This window comes from Hemicordylus capensis, chromosome 12, assembly GCF_027244095.1.
Source record: "Hemicordylus capensis ecotype Gifberg chromosome 12, rHemCap1.1.pri, whole genome shotgun sequence".
NCBI classification, from domain to species: domain Eukaryota; kingdom Metazoa; phylum Chordata; class Lepidosauria; order Squamata; family Cordylidae; genus Hemicordylus; species Hemicordylus capensis.
The window spans coordinates 12,664,548-12,679,922 of NC_069668.1; positions in this window are offsets into that span (position 1 = coordinate 12,664,548).

Consider the following 15,375-nt stretch of genomic DNA (forward strand, 5'->3'; position numbering starts at 1 on the left):
TGTCACTTTGTAACATTGCCCCATTGCCCCTTTGTCACTTTGTAACATTGCCCCTTTGTAACATTGCCCCACTGCCCCTCTGTAACTTTGTAACATTGCCCCACTGCCCCTCTGTAACTTTGTAACATTGCCCCACTGCCCCTCTGTAACTTTGTAACATTGCCCCACTGCCCCTCTGTAACTTTGTAACATTGCCCCACTGCCCCTCTGTAACTTTGTAACATTGCCCCACTGCCCCTCTGTAACTTTGTAACATTGCCCCACTGCCCCTCTGTAGCTTTGTAACATTGCCCCATTGCCCCTCTGTAGCTTTGTAACATTGCCCCATTGCCCCTCTGTAGCTTTGTAACATTGCCCCATTGCCCCTCTGTCGCTTTGTAACATTGCCCCACTGCCCCTCTGTCGCTTTGTAACATTGCCCCACTGCCCCTCTGTCGCTTTGTAACATTGCCCCACTGCCCCTCTGTCGCTTTGTAACATTGCCCCACTGCCCCTCTGTCGCTTTGTAACATTGCCCCATTGCCCCTCTGTCGCTTTGTAACATTGCCCCATTGCCCCTCTGTCGCTTTGTAACATTGCCCCATTGCCCCTCTGTCGCTTTGTAACATTGCCCCATTGCCCCTCTGTAACTTTGTAACATTTCCCCATTGCCCCTTTGTAGCTTTGTAACATTGCCCCTTTGTAACTTTGTAACATTGCCCCACTGCCCCTCTGTAACTTTGTAACATTGCCCCATTGTCACTTTGTAACATTGCCCCATTGCCCCTTTGTCACTTTGTAACATTGCCCCATTGCCCCTTTGTAACTTTGTAACATTGCCCCTTTGTAACTTTGTCACTTTGTCACTTTGTAACATTGCCCCTTTGTCACTTTGTAACATTGCCCCATTGCCCCTTTGTAACTTTGTAACATTGCCCCATTGCCCCTTTGTAACATTGCCCCATTGCCCCTTTGTCACTTTGTAACATTGCCCCATTGCCCCTCTGTCACTTTGTAACATTGCCCCATTGCCCCTTTGTAACTTTGTAACATTGCCCCATTGCCCCTTTGTAACTTTGTAACATTGCCCCATTGCCCCATTGCCCCTTTGTAACTTCGCCCCATTGCCCCTTTGTAACTTTGCCCCATTGCCCCTTTGTAACTTTGTAACATTGCCCCATTGCCCCATTGCCCCTTTGTAACTTTGCCCCATTGCCCCTTTGTAACTTTGTAACATTGCCCCATTGCCCCTCTGTAACTTTGTAACATTGCCCCATTGCCCCTTTGTAACTTTGTAAAATTGCCCCATTGCCCCATTGCCCCTTTGTAACTTTGTAATATTGCCCCATTGCCCCATTGCCCCTTTGTAACTTTGTAACATTGCCCCATTGCCCCTTTGTAACTTTGTAACATTGCCCCATTGCCCCATTGCCCCTTTGTAACTTTGTAACATTGCCCCATTGCCCCTCTGTCACTTTGTAACATTGCCCCACTGCCCCTCTGTAACTTTGTAACATTGCCCCATTGCCCCTTTGTCACTTTGTAACATTGCCCCATTGCCCCTCTGTAACTTTGTAACATTGCCCCACTGCCCCTCTGTAACTTTGTAACATTGCCCCTTTGCCCCTTTGTCACTTTGTAACATTGCCCCACTGCCCCTCTTTAACTTTGTAACATTGCCCCATTGCCCCTTTGTAACTTTGTAACATTGCCCCATTGCCCCTTTGTAACTTTGTAACATTGCCCCATTGCCCCTTTGTAACTTTGTAACATTGCCCCATTGCCCCTTTGTAACTTTGTAACATTGCCCCATTGCCCCATTGCCCCTTTGTAACTTTGCCCCATTGCCCCTTTGTCACTTTGTAACTTTGCCCCATTGCCCCTTTGTCACTTTGTAACATTGCCCCATTGCCCCTTTGTCACTTTGTAACATTGCCCCATTGCCCCTTTGTCACTTTGTAACATTGCCCCATTGCCCCTTTGTCACTTTGTAACATTGCCCCATTGCCCCTCTGTAACTTTGTAACATTGCCCCATTGCCCCTCTGTAACTTTGTAACATTGCCCCATTGCCCCTTTGTAACTTTGTAACATTGCCCCATTGCCCCTTTGTAACTTTGCCCCATTGCCCCATTGCCCCTTTGTAACTTTGCCCCATTGCCCCTTTGTAACTTTGCCCCATTGCCCCTTTGTAACTTTGTAACATTGCCCCATTGCCCCATTGCCCCTTTGTAACTTTGTAACATTGCCCCATTGCCCCATTGCCCCTTTGTAACTTTGTAACATTGCCCCATTGCCCCTTTGTAACTTTGTAACATTGCCCCACTGCCCCTCTGTCACTTTGTAACATTGCCCCACTGCCCCTCTGTCACTTTGTAACATTGCCCCATTGCCCCTTTGTCACTTTGTAACATTGCCCCATTGCCCCTTTGTCACTTTGTAACATTGCCCCACTGCCCCTCTGTAACTTTGTAACATTGCCCCTTTGCCCCTTTGTCACTTTGTAACATTGCCCCATTGCCCCTCTTTAACTTTGTAACATTGCCCCATTGCCCCTTTGTCACTTTGTAACATTGCCCCTTTGTAGCTTTGTAACATTGCCCCATTGCCCCATTGCCCCTTTGTAACTTTGCCCCATTGCCCCTTTGTCACTTTGTAACATTGCCCCATTGCCCCTTTGTCACTTTGTAACATTGCCCCATTGCCCCTTTGTCACTTTGTAACATTGCCCCATTGCCCCTTTGTAACTTTGTAACATTGCCCCATTGCCCCTTTGCGCCTTTGTAACTTTGTAACATTGCCCCATTGCCCCTTTGTAGCTTTGTAACATTGCCCCATTGCCCCTTTGTAGCTTTGTAACATTGCCCCATTGCCCCTTTGTAGCTTTGTAACATTGCCCCACTGGCCCTTTGTAACTTTGTAACATTGCCCCATTGCCCCTTTGTAACTTTGTAACTTTGTAACTTTGCCCCATTGCCCCTTTGTAACTTTGTAACATTGCCCCATTGCCCCTTTGTAACTTTGTAACATTGCCCCATTGCCCCTTTGTAACTTTGTAACATTGCCCCATTGCCCAATTGCCCCTTTGTAACTTTGCCCCATTGCCCCTTTGTAACTTTGCCTCATTGCCCCTTTGTAACTTTGTAACATTGCCCCATTGCCCCATTGCCCCTTTGTAACTTTGTAACATTGCCCCATTGCCCCTTTGTAACTTTGTAACATTGCCCCATTGCCCCTTTGTAACTTTGTAACTTTGTAACATTGCCCCATTGCCCCTTTGTAGCTTTGTAACATTGCCCCATTGCCCCTTTGTAGCTTTGTAACATTGCCCCATTGCCCCTTTGTAGCTTTGTAACATTGCCCCATTGCCCCATTGCCCCTTTGTAACTTTGTAACATTGCCCCATTGCCCCTTTGTAACTTTGTAACATTGCCCCATTGCCCCATTGCACCTCTGTAACTTTGTAACATTGCCCCATTGCCCCTCTGTAACTTTGTAACATTGCCCCACTGCCCCTTTGTAACTTTGTAACATTGCCCCACTACCCCTTTGTAACTTTGTAACATTGCCCCATTGCCCCTTTGTAACTTTGTAACATTGCCCCATTGCCCCTTTGTAGCTTTGTAACATTGCCCCATTGCCCCTTTGTAGCTTTGTAACATTGCCCCATTGCCCCACTGCCCCTTTGTAACTTTGTAACATTGCCCCACTGCCCCTTTTTTACTTTGTAACATTGCCCCACTGGCCCTTTGTAACTTTGTAACATTGCCCCATTGCCCCTTTGTAACTTTGTAACTTTGCCCCATTGCCCCTTTGTAACTTTGTAACATTGCCCCATTGCCCCTTTGTAACTTTGTAACATTGCCTCATTGCCCCTTTGTAACTTTGTAACATTGCCCCATTGCCCCTTTGTAACTTTGCCCCATTGCCCCTTTGTAACTTTGCCTCATTGCCCCTTTGTAACTTTGTAACATTGCCCCATTGCCCCATTGCCCCTTTGTAACTTTGTAACATTGCCCCTTTGTAACTTTGTAACTTTGTAACATTGCCCCATTGCCCCTTTGTAACTTTGTAACATTTCCCCATTGCCCCTTTGTAGCTTTGTAACATTGCCCCATTGCCCCTTTGTAGCTTTGTAACATTGCCCCATTGCCCCATTGCCCCTTTGTAACTTTGTAACATTGCCCCATTGCCCCTTTGTAACTTTGTAACATTGCCCCATTGCCCCATTGCACCTTTGTAACTTTGTAACATTGCCCCATTGCCCCTCTGTAACTTTGTAACATTGCCCCATTGCCCCATTGCCCCTCTGTAACTTTGTAACATTGCCCCACTGGCCCTTTGTAGCTTTGTAACATTGCCCCATTGCCCCTTTGTAGCTTTGTAACATTGCCCCATTGCCCCATTGCCCCTTTGTAACTTTGTAACATTGCCCCATTGCCCCTCTGTAACTTTGTAACATTGCCCCATTGCCCCATTGCCCCTTTGTAACTTTGTAACATTGCCCCACTGCCCCTTTGTAACTTTGTAACATTGCCCCATTGCCCCTTTGTAACTTTGTAACATTGCCCCACTGGCCCTTTGTAACATTGCCCCATTGCCCCTTTGTCACTTTGTAACATTGCCCCATTGCCCCTTTGTCACTTTGTAACATTGCCCCATTGCCCCTTTGTCACTTTGTAACATTGCCCCTTTATAACTTTGTAACATTGCCCCATTGCCCCTTTGTAACTTTGTAACATTGCCCCTTTGTAACTTTGTAACTTTGTAACTTTGTAACATTGCCCCATTGCCCCTTTGTAACTTTGTAACATTGCCCCATTGCCCCTTTGTCACTTTGTAACGTTGCCCCATTGCCCCATTGCACCTTTGTAACTTTGTAACATTGCCTCATTGCCCCTCTGTAACTTTGTAACATTGCCCCATTGCCCCATTGCCCCTTTGTAACTTTGTAACATTGCCCCACTGGCCCTTTGTAACTTTGTAACATTGCCCCACTGGCCCTTTGTAACTTTGTAACATTGCCCCACTGGCCCTTTGTAACTTTGTAACATTGCCCCACTGGCCCTTTGTAACTTTGTAACATTGCCCCACTGGCCCTTTGTAACTTTGTAACATTGCCCCTTTGTAACTTTGTAACTTTGTAACATTGCCCCATTGCCCCTTTGTAACTTTGTAACATTGCCCCATTGCCCCTTTGTAACTTTGTAACATTGCCCCATTGCCCCTTTGTAACTTTGTAACATTGCCCCATTGCCCCTTTGTAACTTTGTAACTTTGTAACATTGCCCCATTGCCCCTTTGTCACTTTGTAACATTGCCCCTTTGTAACTTTGTCACTTTGTAACATTGCCCCATTGCCCCTTTGTCACTTTGTAACATTGCCCCATTGCCCCTTTGTAACTTTGTAACATTGCCCCATTGCCCCTCTGTAACTTTGTAACATTGCCCCACTGCCCCTCTGTAACTTTGTAACATTGCCCCACTGGTCCTTTGTAACATTGCCCCTTTGTAACTTTGTAACATTGCCCCTTTGTAACTTTGTAACTTTGTAACATTGCCCCACTGCCCCTCTGTAACTTTGTAACATTGCCCCACTGCCCCTCTGTAACTTTGTAACATTGCCCCATTGCCCCTTTGTAACTTTGTAACATTGCCCCATTGCCCCTTTGTAACTTTGTAACATTGCCCCATTGCCCCTTTGTAACTTTGTAACATTGCCCCACTGCCCCTTTGTAACTTTGTAACATTGCCCCATTGCCCCTTTGTAACTTTGTAACATTGCCCCTTTGTAACTTTGTAACATTGCTCCACTGGCCCTTTGTAACTTTGTAACATTGCCCCACTGGCCCTTTGTAACTTTGTAACATTGCCCCTTTGTAACTTTGTAACATTGCCCCATTGCCCCTTTGTAACTTTGTAACATTGCCCCACTGCCCCTTTGTAACTTTGTAACATTGCCCCATTGCCCCTTTGTAACTTTGTAACATTGCCCCTTTGTAACTTTGTAACATTGCTCCACTGGCCCTTTGTAACTTTGTAACATTGCCCCACTGGCCCTTTGTAACTTTGTAACATTGCCCCTTTGTAACTTTGTAACTTTGTAACTTTGTAACATTGCCCCATTGCCCCTTTGTAACTTTGTAACATTGCCCCATTGCCCCTTTGTAACTTTGTAACATTGCCCCATTGCCCCTTTGTAACTTTGTAACATTGCCCCATTGCCCCTTTGTAACTTTGTAACATTGCCCCATTGCCCCTTTGTAACTTTGTAACATTGCCCCATTGCCCCATTGCCCCTTTGTAACTTTGTAACATTGCCCCATTGTAACTTTGTAACATTGCCCCATTGCCCCTTTGTAACTTTGTAACATTGCCCCATTGCCTCTTTGTAACTTTGTAACATTGCCCCATTGCCCCTTTGTAACTTTGTAACATTGCCCCATTGCCCCTTTGTAACTTTGTAACATTGCCCCATTGCCCCTTTGTAACTTTGTAACATTGCCCCATTGCCCCTTTGTAACTTTGTAACTTTGTAACATTGCCCCATTGCCCCTTTGTAACTTTGTAACATTGCCCCACTGCCCCTTTGTCACTTTGTAACATTGCCCCACTTCCCCTTTGTCACTTTGTAACATTGCCCCATTGCCCCTCTGTAACTTTGTAACATTGCCCCATTGCCCCTCTGTAACTTTGTAACATTGCCCCATTGCCCCTCTGTAACTTTGTAACATTGCCCCATTGCCCCTCTGTAACTTTGTAACATTGCCCCATTGCCCCTCTGTAACTTTGTAACATTGCCCCTCTGTAACTTTGTAACATTGCCCCATTGCCCCTCTGTAACTTTGTAACATTGCCCCATTGCCCCTCTGTAACTTTGTAACATTGCCCCATTGCCCCTCTGTAACTTTGTAACATTGCCCCACTGCCCCTTTGTAACTTTGTAACATTGCCCCATTGCCCCTTTGTAACTTTGTAACATTGCCCCATTGCCCCACTGTCACTTTGTAACATTGCCCCATTGCCCCACTGCCCCTTTGTAACTTTGTGACATTGCCCCATTGCCCCTTTGTCAGTTTGTGACATTGCCCCATTGCCCCTTTGTCAGTTTGTGACATTGCCCCATTGCCCCTTTGTAACATTGCCCCATTGCCCCATTGCCCCTTTGTAACTTTGTAACATTGCCCCATTGCCCCTTTGTAACTTTGTAACATTGCCCCATTGCCCCTCTGTAACTTTGTAACATTGCCCCACTGCCCCTCTGTAACCTTGTAACATTGCCCCACTGCCCCTCTGTAACTTTGTAATATTGCCCCACTGCCCCTCTGTAACTTTGTAACATTGCCCCATTGCCCCTTTGTCACTTTGTAACATTGCCCCATTGCCCCTCTGTAACTTTGTAACATTGCCCCACTGCCCCTCTGTAACTTTGTAACATTGCCCCACTGCCCCTCTGTAACTTTGTAACATTGCCCCACTGCCCCTCTGTAACTTTGTAACATTGCCCCACTGCCCCTCTGTAACTTTGTAACATTGCCCCACTGCCCCTCTGTAACTTTGTAACATTGCCCCACTGCCCCTCTGTAACTTTGTAACTTTGCCCCACTGCCCCTCTGTAACTTTGTAACTTTGCCCCATTGCCCCATTGCCCCTCTGTAACTTTGTAACATTGCCCCATTGCCCCTCTGTCACTTTGTAACATTGCCCCATTGCCCCTCTGTAACTTTGTAACATTGCCCCATTGCCCCATTGCCCCTTTGTAACTTTGTAACATTGCCCCATTGCCCCTTTGTCACTTTGTAACATTGCCCCATTGCCCTTCTGTAACTTTGTTAACATTGCCCCACTGCCCCTCTGTAACTTTGTAACATTGCCCCACTGCCCCTCTGTAACTTTGTAACATTGCCCCACTGCCCCTCTGTAACTTTGTAACATTGCCCCACTGCCCCTCTGTAACTTTGTAACTTTGCCCCACTGCCCCTTTGTAACTTTGTAACTTTGCCCCATTGCTCCTCTGTAACTTTGTAACATTGCCCCTTTGTAGCTTTGTAACTTTGTAACTTTGCCCCATTGCCCCTCTGTAACTTTGTAACATTGCCCCACTGCCCCTCTGTAACTTTGTAACATTGCCCCACTGCCCCTCTGTAACTTTGTAACATTGCCCCACTGCTCCTCTGTAACTTTGTAACATTGCCCCACTGCCCCTCTGTAACTTTGTAACATTGCCCCATTGCCCCTTTGTAACTTTGTAACATTGTCCCATTGCCCCTTTGTAACTTTGTAACATTGCCCCATTGCCCCTTTGTAACTTTGTAACATTGCCCCATTGCCCCTTTGTAACTTTGTAACATTGCCCCTTTGTAACTTTGTCACTTTGTAACATTGCCCCTTTGTAACTTTGTAACATTGCCCCATTGCCCCTTTGTAACTTTGTAACATTGCCCCTTTGTAACTTTGTAACTTTGTAACATTGCCCCATTGCCCCTTTGTAACTTTGTAACATTGCCCCATTGCCCCTTTGTCACTTTGTAACATTGCCCCATTGCCCCATTGCCCCTTTGTAACTTTGTAACATTGCCCCATTGCCCCTCTGTAACTTTGTAACATTGCCCCATTGCCCCTTTGTAACTTTGTAACATTGCCCCACTGCCCCTTTGTAACTATGTAACATTGCCCCATTGCCCCTTTGTCACTTTGTAACATTGCCCCATTGCCCCATTGCCCCTCTGTAACTTTGTAACATTGCCCCATTGCCCCTCTGTAACTTTGTAACATTGCCCCATTGCCCCATTGCCCCTTTGTAACTTTGTAACATTGCCCCATTGCCCCTTTGTAACTTTGTAACATTGCCCCATTGCCCCTTTGTCACTTTGTAACATTGCCCCATTGCCCCTCTGTAACTTTGTAACATTGCCCCATTGCCCCTCTGTAACTTTGTAACATTGCCCCACTGCCCCTCTGTAACTTTGTAACATTGCCCCACTGCCCCTCTGTAACTTTGTAACATTGCCCCACTGCCCCTCTGTAACTTTGTAACATTGCCCCACTGCCCCTCTGTACCTTTGTAACATTGCCCCACTGCCCCTCTGTAACTTTGTAACTTTGCCCCATTGCCCCATTGCCCCTTTGTAACTTTGTAACATTGCCCCATTGCCCCTCTGTAACTTTGTAACATTGCCCCATTGCCCCTCTGTAACTTTGTAACATTGCCCCATTGCCCCATTGCCCCTTTGTAACTTTGTAACATTGCCCCATTGCCCCTTTGTCACTTTGTAACATTGCCCCATTGCCCTTCTGTAACTTTGTTAACAATGCCCCACTGCCCCTCTGTAACTTTGTAACATTGCCCCACTGCCCCTCTGTAACTTTGTAACATTGCCCCACTGCCCCTCTGTAACTTTGTAACATTGCCCCACTGCCCCTCTGTAACTTTGTAACATTGCCCCACTGGCCCTCTGTAACTTTGTAACATTGCCCCACTGGCCCTTTGTAACTTTGTAACATTGCCCCACTGGCCCTTTGTAACTTTGTAACATTGCCCCATTGCCCCTTTGTAACTTTGTAACATTGCCCCATTGCCCCTTTGTAACTTTGTAACATTGCCCCTTTGTAGCTTTGTAACTTTGTAACTTTGCCCCATTGCCCTTTTGTCACTTTGTAACATTGCCCCATTGCCCCTCTGTCACTTTGTAACATTGCCCCATTGCTCCTCTGTAACTTTGTAACATTGCCCCTTTGTAGCTTTGTAACTTTGTAACTTTGCCCCATTGCCCCTTTGTAACTTTGTAACATTGCCCCACTGCCCCTCTGTAACTTTGTAACATTGCCCCACTGCCCCTCTGTAACTTTGTAACATTGCCCCACTGCCCCTCTGTAACTTTGTAACATTGCCCCACTGCCCCTCTGTAACTTTGTAACATTGCCCCATTGCCCCTCTGTAACTTTGTAACATTGCCCCATTGCCCCTTTGTAACATTGCCCCATTGCCCCATTGCCCCTTTGTAACTTTGTAACATTGCCCCATTGCCCCTTTGTAACTTTGTAACATTGCCCCATTGCCCCTTTGTAACTTTGTAACATTGCCCCTTTGTAACTTTGTCACTTTGTAACATTGCCCCTTTGTAACTTTGTAACTTTGTAACATTGCCCCACTGCCCCTTTGTAACTTTGTAACATTGCCCCATTGCCCCTTTGTAACTTTGTAACATTGCCCCTTTGTAACTTTGTAACATTGCCCCACTGGCCCTTTGTAACTTTGTAACATTGCCCCACTGGCCCTTTGTAACTTTGTAACATTGCCCCTTTGTAACTTTGTAACTTTGTAACTTTGTAACATTGCCCCATTGCCCCTTTGTAACTTTGTAACATTGCCCCATTGCCCCTTTGTAACTTTGTAACATTGCCCCATTGCCCCTTTGTAACTTTGTAACATTGCCCCATTGCCCCTTTGTAACTTTGTAACATTGCCCCATTGCCCCTTTGTAACTTTGTAATTTTGTAACATTGCCCCATTGCCCCTTTGTAACTTTGTAACATTGCCCCATTGCCCCTTTGTAACTTTGTAACATTGCCCCATTGCACCTTTGTAACTTTGTAACATTGCCCCATTGCCCCTTTGTAACTTTGTAACATTGCCCCTTTGTAACTTTGTAACATTGCCCCATTGCCCCTTTGTAACTTTGTAACATTGCCCCATTGCCCCTTTGTAACTTTGTAACATTGCCCCATTGCCCCTTTGTAACTTTGTAACATTGCCCCATTGCCCCTTTGTAACTTTGTAACTTTGTAACATTGCCCCATTGCCCCTTTGTCACTTTGTAACATTGCCCCACTGCCCCTCTGTAACTTTGTAACATTGCCCCATTGCCCCTTTGTAACTTTGTAACATTGCCCCTCTGTAACTTTGTAACATTGCCCCATTGCCCCTCTGTAACTTTGTAACATTGCCCCATTGCCCCTCTGTAACTTTGTAACATTGCCCCATTGCCCCTCTGTAACTTTGTAACATTGCCCCACTGCCCCTTTGTAACTTTGTAACATTGCCCCATTGCCCCTTTGTAACTTTGTAACATTGCCCCATTGCCCCACTGTCACTTTGTAACATTGCCCCATTGCCCCACTGCCCCTTTGTAACTTTGTAACATTGCCCCATTGCCCCTTTGTCAGTTTGTGACATTGCCCCATTGCCCCTTTGTCACTTTGTGACATTGCCCCATTGCCCCTTTGTCACTTTGTAACATTGCCCCATTGCCCGATTGCCCCTTTGTAACTTTGTAACATTGCCCCATTGCCCCTCTGTAACTTTGTAACATTGCCCCATTGCCCCTCTGTAACTTTGTAACATTGCCCCACTGCCCCTCTGTAACCTTGTAACATTGCCCCACTGCCCCTCTGTAACTTTGTAATATTGCCCCACTGCCCCTCTGTAACTTTGTAACATTGCCCCATTGCCCCTTTGTAACTTTGTAACATTGCCCCATTGCCCCTTTGTAACTTTGTAACATTGCCCCATTGCCCCTTTGTAACTTTGTAACATTGCCCCATTGCCCCATTGCCCCTTTGTAACTTTGTAACATTGCCCAACTGCCCCTCTGTAACTTTGTAACATTGCCCCACTGCCCCTCTGGAACTTTGTAACATTGCCCCACTGCCCCTCTGGAACTTTGTAACATTGCCCCACTGCCCCTCTGTAACTTTGTAACATTGCCCCACTGCCCCTCTGGAACTTTGTAACATTGCCCCACTGCCCCTCTGTAACTTTGTAACATTGCCCCACTGCCCCTCTGTAACTTTGTAACTTTGCCCCATTGCCCCATTGCCCCTTTGTAACTTTGTAACATTGCCCCATTGCCCCTCTGTCACTTTGTAACATTGCCCCATTGCCCCTCTGTAACTTTGTAACATTGCCACATTGCCCCATTGCCCCTTTGTAACTTTGTAACATTGCCCCATTGCCCCTTTGTCACTTTGTAACATTGCCCCATTGCCCCTCTGTAACTTTGTAACATTGCCCCACTGCGCCTCTGTAACTTTGTAACATTGCCCCACTGCCCCTCTGTAACTTTGTAACATTGCCCCACTGCCCCTCTGTAACTTTGTAACATTGCCCCACTGCCCCTCTGTAACTTTGTAACATTGCCCCACTGCCCCTCTGTAACTTTGTAACATTGCCCCATTGCCCCTTTGTAACTTTGTAACATTGCCCCATTGCCCCTTTGTAACTTTGTAACATTGCCCCTTTGTAACTTTGTCACTTTGTAACATTGCCCCATTGCCCCTTTGTCACTTTGTAACATTGCCCCATTGCCCCTTTGTAACTTTGTAACATTGCCCCATTGCCCCTTTGTAACTTTGTAACATTGCCCCATTGCCCCATTGCCCCTTTGTAACTTTGTAACATTGCCCCATTGCCCCTTTGTAACTTTGTAACATTGCCCCATTGCCCCTCTGTAACTTTGTAACATTGCCCACTGCCCCTCTGTAACTTTGTAACATTGCCCCACTGGTCCTTTGTAACATTGCCCCTTTGTAACTTTGTAACATTGCCCCTTTGTAACTTTGTAACTTTGTAACATTGCCCCACTGCCCCTCTGTAACTTTGTAACATTGCCCCACTGGCCCTTTGTAACTTTGTAACATTGCCCCATTGGCCCTTTGTAACTTTGTAACATTGCCCCATTGCCCCTTTGTAACTTTGTAACATTGCCCCATTGCCCCTTTGTAACTTTGTAACATTGCCCCATTGCCCCTTTGTAACTTTGTAACATTGCCCCACTGCCCCTTTGTAACTTTGTAACATTGCCCCATTGCCCCTTTGTAACTTTGTAACATTGCCCCATTGCCCCTTTGTAACTTTGTAACATTGCCCCACTGCCCCTTTGTAACTTTGTAACATTGCCCCATTGCCCCTTTGTAACTTTGTAACATTGCCCCTTTGTAACTTTGTAACATTGCCCCACTGGCCCTTTGTAACTTTGTAACATTGCCCCCACTGGCCCTTTGTAACTTTGTAACATTGCCCCTTTGTAACTTTGTAACTTTGTAACTTTGTAACATTGCCCCATTGCCCCTTTGTAACTTTGTAACATTGCCCCATTGCCCCTTTGTAACTTTGTAACATTGCCCCATTGCCCCTTTGTAACTTTGTAACATTGCCCCATTGCCCCTTTGTAACTTTGTAACATTGCCCCATTGCCCCTTTGTAACTTTGTAACTTTGTAACATTGCCCCATTGCCCCTTTGTAACTTTGTAACATTGCCCCATTGCCCCTTTGTAACTTTGTAACATTGCCCCATTGCCCCTTTGTAACTTTGTAACATTGCCCCATTGCCCCTTTGTAACTTTGTAACATTGCCCCATTGCACCTTTGTAACTTTGTAACATTGCCCCATTGCCCCTTTGTAACTTTGTAACATTGCCCCTTTGTAACTTTGTAACATTGCCCCATTGCCCCTTTGTAACTTTGTAACATTGCCCCATTGCCCCTTTGTAACTTTGTAACATTGCCCCATTGCCCCTTTGTAACTTTGTAACTTTGTAACATTGCCCCATTGCCCCTTTGTCACTTTGTAACATTGCCCCACTGCCCCTCTGTAACTTTGTAACATTGCCCCATTGCCCCACTGTCACTTTGTAACATTGCCCCATTGCCCCTCTTTAACTTTGTAACATTGCCCCATTGCCCCTTTGTAACTTTGTAACATTGCCCCATTGCCCCTTTGTAACTTTGTAACATTGCCCCTTTGTAGCTTTGTAACTTTGTAACTTTGTAACATTGCCCCTCTGTAACTTTGTAACATTGCCCCATTGCCCCTCTGTAACTTTGTAACATTGCCCCATTGCCCCTCTGTAACTTTGTAACATTGCCCCATTGCCCCTCTGTAACTTTGTAACATTGCCCCATTGCCCCTCTGTAACTTTGTAACATTGCCCCACTGCCCCTTTGTAACTTTGTAACATTGCCCCATTGCCCCTTTGTAACTTTGTAACATTGCCCCATTGCCCCACTGTCACTTTGTAACATTGCCCCATTGCCCCACTGCCCCTTTGTAACTTTGTAACATTGCCCCATTGCCCCTTTGTCAGTTTGTGACATTGCCCCATTGCCCCTTTGTCACTTTGTGACATTGCCCCATTGCCCCTTTGTCACTTTGTAACATTGCCCCATTGCCCGATTGCCCCTTTGTAACTTTGTAACATTGCCCCATTGCCCCTTTGTAACTTTGTAACATTGCCCCATTGCCCCTCTGTAACTTTGTAACATTGCCCCACTGCCCCTCTGTAACCTTGTAACATTGCCCCACTGCCCCTCTGTAACTTTGTAATATTGCCCCACTGCCCCTCTGTAACTTTGTAACATTGCCCCATTGCCCCTTTGTCACTTTGTAACATTGCCCCATTGCCCCTTTGTAACTTTGTAACATTGCCCCATTGCCCCTTTGTAACTTTGTAACATTGCCCCATTGCCCCTTTGTAACTTTGTAACATTGCCCCATTGCCCCTTTGTAACTTTGTAACATTGCCCCATTGCCCCATTGCCCCTTTGTAACTTTGTAACATTGCCCCACTGCCCCTCTGTAACTTTGTAACATTGCCCCACTGCCCCTCTGGAACTTTGTAACATTGCCCCACTGCCCCTCTGTAACTTTGTAACATTGCCCCACTGCCCCTCTGGAACTTTGTAACATTGCCCCACTGCCCCTCTGTAACTTTGTAACATTGCCCCACTGCCCCTCTGTAACTTTGTAACTTTGCCCCATTGCCCCATTGCCCCTTTGTAACTTTGTAACATTGCCCCATTGCCCCTCTGTCACTTTGTAACATTGCCCCATTGCCCCTCTGTAACTTTGTAACATTGCCACATTGCCCCATTGCCCCTTTGTAACTTTGTAACATTGCCCCATTGCCCCTTTGTCACTTTGTAACATTGCCCCATTGCCCCTCTGTAACTTTGTAACATTGCCCCACTGCGCCTCTGTAACTTTGTAACATTGCCCCACTGCCCCTCTGTAACTTTGTAACATTGCCCCACTGCCCCTCTGTAACTTTGTAACATTGCCCCACTGCCCCTCTGTAACTTTGTAACATTGCCCCACTGCCCCTCTGTAACTTTGTAACATTGCCCCATTGCCCCTTTGTAACTTTGTAACATTGCCCCATTGCCCCTTTGTAACTTTGTAACATTGCCCCTTTGTAGCTTTGTAACTTTGTAACTTTGCCCCATTGCCCCTTTGTAACTTTGTAACATTGCCCCTTTGTAGCTTTGTAACTTTGTAACATTGCCCCATTGCCCCTCTGTAACTTTGTAACATTGCCCCATTGCCCCTCTTTAACTTTGTAACATTGCCCCATTGCCCCTTTGTAACTTTGTAACATTGCCCCATTGCCCCTTTGTAA